The sequence below is a fragment of the Rhinopithecus bieti genome, unplaced genomic scaffold (genome assembly GCF_001698545.2).
Source record: "Rhinopithecus bieti isolate Rb0 unplaced genomic scaffold, ASM169854v2 scaffold_3856, whole genome shotgun sequence".
Lineage (NCBI taxonomy): Eukaryota > Metazoa > Chordata > Mammalia > Primates > Cercopithecidae > Rhinopithecus > Rhinopithecus bieti.
Genome location: NW_016804410.1, coordinates 3,530,134 through 3,539,811, shown reverse-complemented (window position 1 = coordinate 3,539,811; position 9,678 = coordinate 3,530,134). Strand labels below are relative to the sequence as shown.

At 40.8% G+C, this 9,678-nt stretch overlaps 1 protein-coding gene across 4 annotated transcripts in view; it reads right to left on the bottom strand.

Annotated features, from left to right (window-relative positions):
- Positions 1-9,678, bottom strand: part of DLGAP1 (DLG associated protein 1) — an 830,806-nt gene that overhangs the window by 33,553 nt on the left and 787,575 nt on the right. The window lies entirely within an intron of this gene.

Sequence of the window (9,678 nt, the reverse complement as noted above, 5' to 3'; positions counted from 1 at the left end):
TTTATTTATTTATTTATTTATTTTTTTGAGGCAGAGTCTCGCTCTGTCGCCCGGACTGGAGTGCAGTGGCCAGATCTCAGCTCACTGCAAGCTCCGCCTCCCGAGTTTACGCCATTCTCCTGCCTCAGCCTCCCGAGTAGCTGGGACTACAGGCGCCCGCCACTTCGCCCGGCTAGTTTTTGTATTTTTAGTAGAGACGGGGTTTCACCGTGTTAGCCAGGATGGTCTCGATCTCCTGACCTCGTGATCCGCCCGTCTCGGCCTCCCAAAGTGCTGGGATTACAGGCTTGAGCCACCGCGCCTGGCCCAAACAATAGCTTTATAATAATGAGTACAATTATTCCAATCCTCAGAGACTGTTTTAAAATTTAATCACAGATAATTCTTTCTCATCTAAAATGGATATAGTTAATGGTTATCAAATGTGAATTTCTTGATTTGTATGAAAGAATCTGTGTGACTTAAAACCAGACAAAGATGTGAGATGCAATGTAGAAATCCAGCCCTCTAAAGGGAAGCAGAGGGCAGTTACTCTCAGAGATGGAAGGGAGGCAACCCTTGAGGCATCTTGGCACTCGAAGGGAAAGATCAGTGAAATGCTCAAAAGTTATTAAAAAAAAAGAAAAAGAAAAATGTGAAGTGCCCGTTCATGTATATGACTACTACAATGTCTCAGAACAAACTTTAGAATGTTACTGTTTGATAATATTTGCTTTTCTCCCATCAGTTTAAGATATATTCTAGGTATTAAAAAAAGACACACACACACACACACACACACACACACACACACACACCCCTACCAAAAATAAGAAACTAAACTTGAAGTCGGAAGCAGGTAAAGGAATGGGTTAAAGGGTTGGCTTGGAGACATGTGGCAATGCTTGCTCTCCCCACTCCCTCCTCGTGGATTCTTTACGTGTTTGCAGGAATGTCTGATGGTGCATGAGACTGGCCTCTTTCATCCGGCCTCCTCTCTGGTCTCCAGAACCCTCCGAGGCCCTTTACTGTTGACTCCACTGCAGGGATGTGTTAATAAGAAACAGATTTGATACTGGGAATGCTGTCATGGAGAACCCGGGCTTAGCTCATTCACACTCAGTTTACCCTTAGCGGATCCGGTTTCATGCATTCCTGACCTGTTTATGCGTGTCTGCCTCTCTAGAAAGACTATGAGGTCCTACCCCTGTGCTCTGTCTCCTCGAGGCACAATGTTTTGCACACTAAAGCACTGAATGAACGTTTACTCAGTTAAAAAAATAATATTTGAAGATTCTTTGTATTATTTATTGTATTATTTGCAATGCAGGATCTGTGGTTTCTGGAAGAATTTAGTCATTTATCTCTCTGCTCGTGTTCAAACCAAAGGACTCCTAAACCTCAGACTGTAATTACTGACCTCAAACAACAAACCTTTTCATCAGCTAGAGCAACAAAGTGAAAAACCTGGCTGCCAAATCAACTCTCCTCTCTGTTTGACTGTTAATGGGTTTCAGGAATGTAATTTTAGATACCCCATCATCCAGGGTCAGGTTGCCCTCGTTTTGGTGACACTGGGAATGTCTGAAAAATAATCTCTGGCCTTGTATGTATCAGACAAATGGTATCATTGTATCCCTTTTTTTAAAGCTGACCTATCTTTTCCCTCCTCTAAATATCGAGAAGGTAATCAGCCATTTCAGTGGGAAGCTGATACGTGTTGAGAACTGCTACCCACCTCAGCAAATCAGAACATGAATGATGGATTTAAAGGTGTATTTCCATGTGTCCAGGACTAGGACCCATACAAATATAACTAGGCCAATGTGTCATAATTGTTGTTCAAGTATCTCCCAAATTGTATGCCTTGGAAGACCAGTTCTGAGAGATATAAAAGCACGTCTTGAGAAAAAAAAAAAGTTTTGTGGTAAATTTGGAAAATTCTGGATCAATTAGAATTAAAGAGGTTTCTTGATTGTAGAGTTTCTTAGAGTCCTCAATATGTTAAAAAGCACTGTGATTTCTTAAGAGGTTTACAACATGTAACTAGGGTAAGATATACTTTTATTGTTTTTAAATTTATTTCTAGAACACCTCATAAAATCCTGGCATACAGTTTGGAAAGGCCGACAAGCCTTCCCCTTGATTCTCATTGTTTTTTGTGGAATTCCTAAGCATTGTTGAGCATTTTTGAACTTTAGGATTATTAACAGTACACTGCCGGCTGGGTGAGGGTTTTTTTTTTTTTGGACAGTGTTTCACTCTATTGCCGTAGCCGGAGTGCAGTGGTGCAATCACGGCTCACTGTGTACTTCAGCTCCTGGGCTCAAGTGATCCTCCCACTTCAGTCTTCCAAGTAGTTGGAACTACAGGCATGTGTCATGAAGCCCGGCTAATTTTTGTTTTTTGTAGAGTTGGGGTCTTGCCATGTTGCTCAGGCTAGTCTCAAATTCCTGGGCTCAATCGATCTGTCCCCCATAGCCTCTCAAAGTGTTGAAATTACAGGTGTGAGCCACCAACCCAGGGCAAACTTTTTTTTTTTTTGAGATGGAGTCTCGCTCTGTCCACCAGGCTGGAGTGCAGTGGCGCCATCTCGGCTCACTGCAAGCTCTGCCTCCCGGGTTCATGCCATTCTCCTGCCTCAGCCTCCCAAGTAGCTGGGTCTACAGGTGCCTGCCACCATGCCCAGCTAATTTTTTGTATTGTTAGTAGAGACGGGGTTTCACCGTGTTAGCCAGGATGGTCTCAATCTCCTGACCTTGTGATCTGCCTGCCTCAGCTTCCCAAAGTGCTGGGATTATAGGCATGAGCCACTGTGCCCGGCTGGGCAAGAGTATTTTTAAACTATACCAAGGAAGGAGATATTTTCCTTGCCTTGGTTTAGCTCCTGAAAAAGCCTTTGGGGATTCCCAAAGGGCTTGATTGCTTCTGAAGCCCCAAGACCTCAGACTGGCCTGGAATCACCCGCTAGAGAAATAAAGTGATGAAAGTGCCCAGAGGAAGTGCAGGCTGAAATAACACATTTAGAGAAGAAATTTTTAAAAAGGAATAAAGAAAGGAAGTGATTACTCTTTTTGCTTCCCTGTTTCTTCCTCAAGTATTTCTTTAAGGAGAAATTCCTTATAATGTCTATTCTTTTCTTTTGTTTTCATACACTGTAGTTTTTTCCTCCAGCTTCCTAATTTATTAGTCTTTTTCACCACCATCAACAGAATTAGGCTCTACATCTCATGCCGCTAGTCACTGAGGCCAAGACTTATGATTCAGACATGCTGGCGATGGCTGGCTTCTAATCACGTGCTGAAGAAATAAATACAGCTTTGGAAAATGGTACAGTATCGGCATGCCATGCAAAACAGTATTTGGTACAGGTGGAAGGTGTATATAAGGGTCTGGTTTAGTGGAGATACTCAAAAGCACCCACATAAAGACCATTCCTGACAAAGGGGTCTGACTCCCTTTTTTTCTCAGGCCAGATGATTTCCATAGCTGATATGCTAATTCGGAAAACCATAAGCAGGATGAACATAAATTACTCAGAAAAAGGCTAGGTGCAGGGGGTCATGCCTGTAATCCCAGCACGTTGGGTGGCAGAGGCAGGTGGATCACCTGAGGTCAGGAGTTCGAGACCAGCCTGGCCAACACTGCAAAACCTCATCTCCACTGCGTGGTGGTGCACACCTGTAATCCCAGCTACTGGGGAGGCTAAGGCAGAAGAATCCTTTGAACCGGGGAGATGGAGGTTGCAGTGAGCTGACACTGTGCCACTGCATTCCAGCCTGGGCGACAGAGCAATACTCTGTCTCAAAAAAAAAAAAAAAAAAAAAAAAAATTACTCAGAAAAGTTAAATGAACATGTGTATGACTTTCAGCAAGTAAGTTTCTTTATTATATCTTTACATTTATGGGCCTGTATTTACATATGTTATTGTAACAATATAAAGATAAATACAAGCCTAAAAGAAAAACAAAATAATTCCTTTGTAATTCCACCAAACATTTTAAAAAAAGGATTGAGGAGGCTGGGCACAGTGGCTCACATCTGTAATCCCAACACTTTGGGAGGCCAGGGCAGGAGGATCACTTAAGAACAGCCTGGGCAACATGGTGAAAAACCATCTCTACAGAAAAAAAAAAAAGTTAGCTGGGAGTGGTGGTGGGCATGCACCTGTAGTACCAGATATCTGGGAGGCTGAGATGGGCAGACTGCTTGAGCTTGGGAGGTGGAGGTTACAGTGAGCTGAGATCATGCCACTGCATTCCTGTCTGGGTGACAGAGCAAGATCCTGTCTCAAAAAAATAAAAAATAAAAAAGGGCTAAGGAATTAGTTCATTTAATATTTCATTTAAGGAAGGAAAAATAGAAAATTATGAATCTGTGTAATGATGGTTTGTATTTTTCTCTGTATTTGCTTAAGTCAATGTTTTCTTTAGTTCACCTTAATCAAGAATGAGCTATCCTTAGGAGGGCTCTGAAAAATTGACTCATTATTTTAACATATCATCAAAACACTACCAAGGGAAACAAATTCCTCATCGCTGGTAAGCTACCTCTGGTAACGTCACTTAGCACAAGATCAAAGGTTAAGTGCCTCTTACCAGAGGAGAGAAGTAATCATTTCCATTATGTGTATTTTTTGGCATGTTTTTATTGTTAATACAAAATGAAATGGACTTTCCCCTCTACAAACCATTAATAGCTGTGTATGTGCAGCCAAAGCACATTATGAGTCAATTATAAAGTTCTCATGGTCTCCAGAGTTCAAATGTAATTGTATCTTTTCAATTAGTAGTTTATCCTTTTACCAGGCATCAGAGTGTCTTATGACAATGTACACGATGGTCTACCTTCACTCCCAATTTACAGCAGGATGGGGAGGCATAAGCTCTTGAAGGTCGCTCAATACCTCTTCCCATTTATTTACACTGGCAGTGGTTCACATCTTGGGAAGTTAACCCTGTATCTACAAGCCAGGGCCAAATGGTCAGGTCTGACTGAGATCTGCATATGGCAGCTGTTTGCTAACTACTCAGGACTTTAAAGATTCAAAGCACTCTCCTGTTACTGAGTTCACATATACTCCTTGGGAGAGGGATATTATCTTAGAATTATCCTCCTGAAACAACATCTGTTATTAACTTTTCTCCTTCTACATTAGGAAATCAAGAAGCTGTGTCCCTGGAAATTCAAACAACTTCTCTAGTGTTCCAGAATTAGCAAATGAGGTGGGCTTGACAGCAACACAGAGCTAGGACCTAGGTTAGTAATTCTGGACTTGGAGCTTCAAGGCTCTGCTCATGCGGATGAAAGCCATGCAGCACGACCATCATGAAGCTGGCACCCTGGATCACTGAAAGCTCTTTAACTCTTGGCTTAAGGTATTCTGGCTTTCTCAGTATAAAAGCCATTACATTTCTTTGCACTGCTAATGTCAAGGAACAAATGTGAGGCAATCTATATTTTTTTTTTCTTTTTCAGAGACAGAGTCTATGTCACTCAGGCTGGAGTGCAGTGGTGCCATCATAACTACTGCAGCCTCAAACTCCTGGGCTCAAGTGATCCTCCTGCCTCAGCCTCTTGAGTAGCTGGGACTTCAGGTGTGTACTACCATGTCCTGCTTATTTATTTATTTATTTATTTATTTATTTTTTATTTATTTACTTTTTGGTAGAGATTGGTGTCTCCCTATGTTGCTCAGGCTGGGCTTGAACTCTTGGGCTCAAGTGATTCTTCCACCTCAGCCTGCCAGCTTCCCAAAGTTCTGGGATTACAGGCATGAACCACAGTATCTGGCCGCAAACTGTATCTTCTAACATCTGATTTTCTCCTTCCATGTACACTAATCTGCATGTAGAAGAAATGCAAAATATTTAATTATACTGCATGGGCAGAAACATGTTAGAAAACGGATTTTAATATGAAGGCAATCACTGCAGAGATGTGTGCCAGTCAGATTAGCGGTACAGCTTCCTGCTGAAGATGATTAAAAAGAAAAGAGAAACTCACACATCCAGGGGTAATTGACTCAGTGCAATTTGGCATATAATTATACTCAGGACCATAAATCCTCTATGATTTCACAGCTGAAGTAAGACTACCCCAATACATTTAAAGTGGAAGTATTATTCTCTGCTGAAAAATCTGTTTATTGAAAAGGACAAAAGGGAATCCATACTGGGCTAGGAAGCTGCTAGGTGAGCATTTAGTCTTAGCATCTCAGTGTTATGATCAGTGTCTGGTGTTGCACTATCTGTATCAGTGGCTGATGTAAGCTGATGATGGCATTTTAAAAAAATTATAGTTTAAGTTCTGGGATACATGTGCAGAACGTGCAGGTTTGTTACATAGGTATCCATGTGCCATGGTGGTTTGCTGCAACCATCAATGCACTGTCTACATTAGGTATTTCTCCTAATGCTATCCCTCCCCTAGTCCCCACCCCCCAACAGGTGGGGTATGTGATGTTCCCCTCCCTGTGTCCATGTGTTCTCATTGTTCAACTCCCGTTTATGAGTGAGAACATGTGGTGTTCGGTTTTCTGTTCCTGTGTTAGTTTGCTGAGAATGATGGTGTCCAGCTTCATCCGTGTCCCTGCAGAGGACATAAACTCATCCTTTTTTATGGCTGCATAGTATTCCATGGTATATATGTGCCACATTTTCTTTATCCAGTCTATCATTGATGGGCATTTGGGTTGGTTCCAAGTCTTTGCTATTGTGAATAGTGCTGCAGGAAACATACATGTGCATGTATCTTTATAGTAGAATGATTTATGATCCTTTGGGTATATACCCAGAAATGGGACAGCTGGGTCAAATGGTATTTCTGGTTCTAGATCCTTGAGGAATCGCCACACTGTCTTCCACAATGGTTGAACTAATTTACAGTCCCACCATCAGTGTAAAAGTGTTCCTGTTTCTCCACATCCTCTCCAGCATGTGTTGTTTCCTGACTTCTTAATGATCACCATTCTAACTGGCTTGAGTTGGTATCTCATTGTGGTTTTGATTTGCATTCCTCTAATGACGAGTGATGATGAGCATTTTTTCCATATGTTTGTTGGCTGCATAAACGTCTTCTTTTGAGAAGTGTCTGTTCATATTCTTCGCTCACTTTTTGATGGGGTTGTTTTTTTCTTGTAAATTTGCTTAAGTTCCTTGTAGATTCTGGATATTAGCCCTTTGTCAGATGGATAGATTGCAAACATTTTCTCCCATTCTATAGGTTGTCTGCTCACTCTGATGACAGTTTCTTTTGCTGTGCAGAAGCTCTTTTAGTTTAATTAGATCCCATTTGTCAATTTTGGCTTTTGTCCCTTTTTTTTATTTTTATTTTTCATTTTTTTTTAATTTGAGATGGAGTCTTGCTGTGTTGCCCAGGCTGGAGTGCAGTGGTGCGATCTCGGTTCACTGTAAGCTCCGCCTCCTGGGTTCATGCCATTCTTCTGCCTCAGCCTCCCGAGTAGCTCGGACTACAGGTGTCCACCATCATGCCTGGCTAATTTTTTTGGTATTTTTTTAGTAGAGATGGGGTTTCACTGTGTTAGCCAGGATGGTCTCGATCTCCTGACCTCATGATCCACCCATCTAGGCCTACCAAAGTGCTGGGATTATAGGCATGAGCCACCATGCCTGGCCTGCTTTTGGTGTTTTAGTCATGAAGTCTTCGCCCATGCCTATGTCCTGAATGGTGCTGCCTAGGTTTTCTTCTAGAGTTTTTATGGTTTTAGGTCTTAAGTCTTTAATCCATCTTAAGTTAATTTTTGTATAAGGTGTAAGGAAGGGGTCCAGTTTCAGTTCTCTGCATATGGCTAGCCAGTTTTCCCAACACCATTTATTAAATAGGGAATCCTTTCCCCATTGCTTGTTTTTGTCAGGTTTATCAAAGATCAGATGGTTGTAGATGTGTGGCATTATTTCTGAGGCTTCTGTTGTGTTCCATTGGTTTATATATCTGTTTTGGTACAAGTACCATGCTGTTTTGGTTACTGTAGCCTTGTATTATAGTTTGAAGTCAGGTAGCATGATGCCTCCAGCTTTGTTCTTTTTGCTTAGAATTGTCTTGGCTATATGGGCTCTGTTTTGGTTCCATATGAAATTTAAAATAGTTTTTTCTAATTCTGTGAAGAAAGTCAGCGGTAGCTTGATGGGGATAGCATTTAATCTATAAATTACTTTGGGCAGTATGACCATTTTCACGATATTGATTCTTCCTATCCATGAGCGTGGAATATTTTTCCATTTGTTTGTATCCTCTCTTATTTCCTTGAGCAGTGGTTTGTAGTTCTCCTTGAAGAGGTCCTTCACATCCCTTGTAATTTGTATTCCTAGGTATTTTATTCTCTTTGTAGAAATTGTGAATGGGAATTCACTCATGATTTGGCTCTCTGTTTGTCTGTTACTGGTGTACAGGAATGCTTGTGATTTTTGCACATTGATTTTGTATCCTGAGTCTTTGCTGAAATTGCTTATCAGCTTAACGAGAGTTTGGGCTGAGACGATGGGGTTTTCTAAATATATAATCATGTTATCTGCAAACAGAGACAATTTGACTTCCCCTCTTCCTATTTGAATATGCTTTATTAATAGCTCTTATTATTTTGAGATACATTTCATCAATACATAGTTTATTGAGAGTTTTTAGTGTGAAGGGATGTTGAATTTTATCAAAGGTCTTTTCTGCCTCTGTTGAGATAATCATGTGGTTTTTGTCATTGGTTCTATTTATGTGATGGATTATGTTTACTGCTTTGTGTATGTTGAACCACCCTTGCATCCCAGGGATGAAGCTGACTTGATTGTGGTGGAGAAGCTTTTTGAAGTGATGCTTGATTCGGTTTGCCAGTATTTTATTGAGGATTTTCACATTGATATTCATCAGGGATATTGGTCTGAAATTTTCTTTTTTTGTTGTGTCTCTGCCAGGTTTTTGGTATCAGGATGATGCTGGCCTCATAAAATGAGTTAGGGAGGAGTCCCTCTTTTTGTATTGTTTGGAATAGTTTCAGAAGAAATGGTACCAGCTCCTCTTTGTACCTCTGGTAGAATTTGGCTGTGAATCCGTCTGGTCTTGGACTTTTTTTGGTTGGTAGGCTATTAATTACTGCCTCAATTTCAGAACTTGTTATTGGTCTATTCAGGGATTCGACTTCTTCCTGGTTTAGTCTTGGGAGGGTGTATGTGTCCAGGAATTTATCAGTTTCTTCTAGATTTTCTAGTTTATTTGCATAGATGTGTGTATAGCATTCTCTGATGGTAGTTTGTATTTCTGTGGGATCAGTGGTGATATCCCCTTTATCATTTTTTTTTATTGTGTCTATTTGATTCTTCTCTCTTTTCTTCTTTATTAGTCTGGCTAGTGGTCTATTTTGTTAATCTTTTCAAAAAAACCAGCTCCTGGATTCACTGATTTTTTTTGAAGGGTTTTTTGTGTCTCTATCTCCTTCAGTTCTGCTCTGATCTTAGTTATTTCTTGTCTTCTGCTAGGTTTTGCGTTTGTTTGCTCTTGTTTCTCTAGTTCTTTTAATTGTGATGTTAGGGTGTCGATTTTACATCTTTCCCGCTTTCTCCTCTGGGCATTTAGTGCTATAAATTTCCCTGTAAACACTGCTTTAGCTGTGTCCCAGAGATTTTGGTACATTATGTCTTTGTTCTCATTGGCTTCAAATAACTTATTTATTTCTGCCTTAATTTCATTAT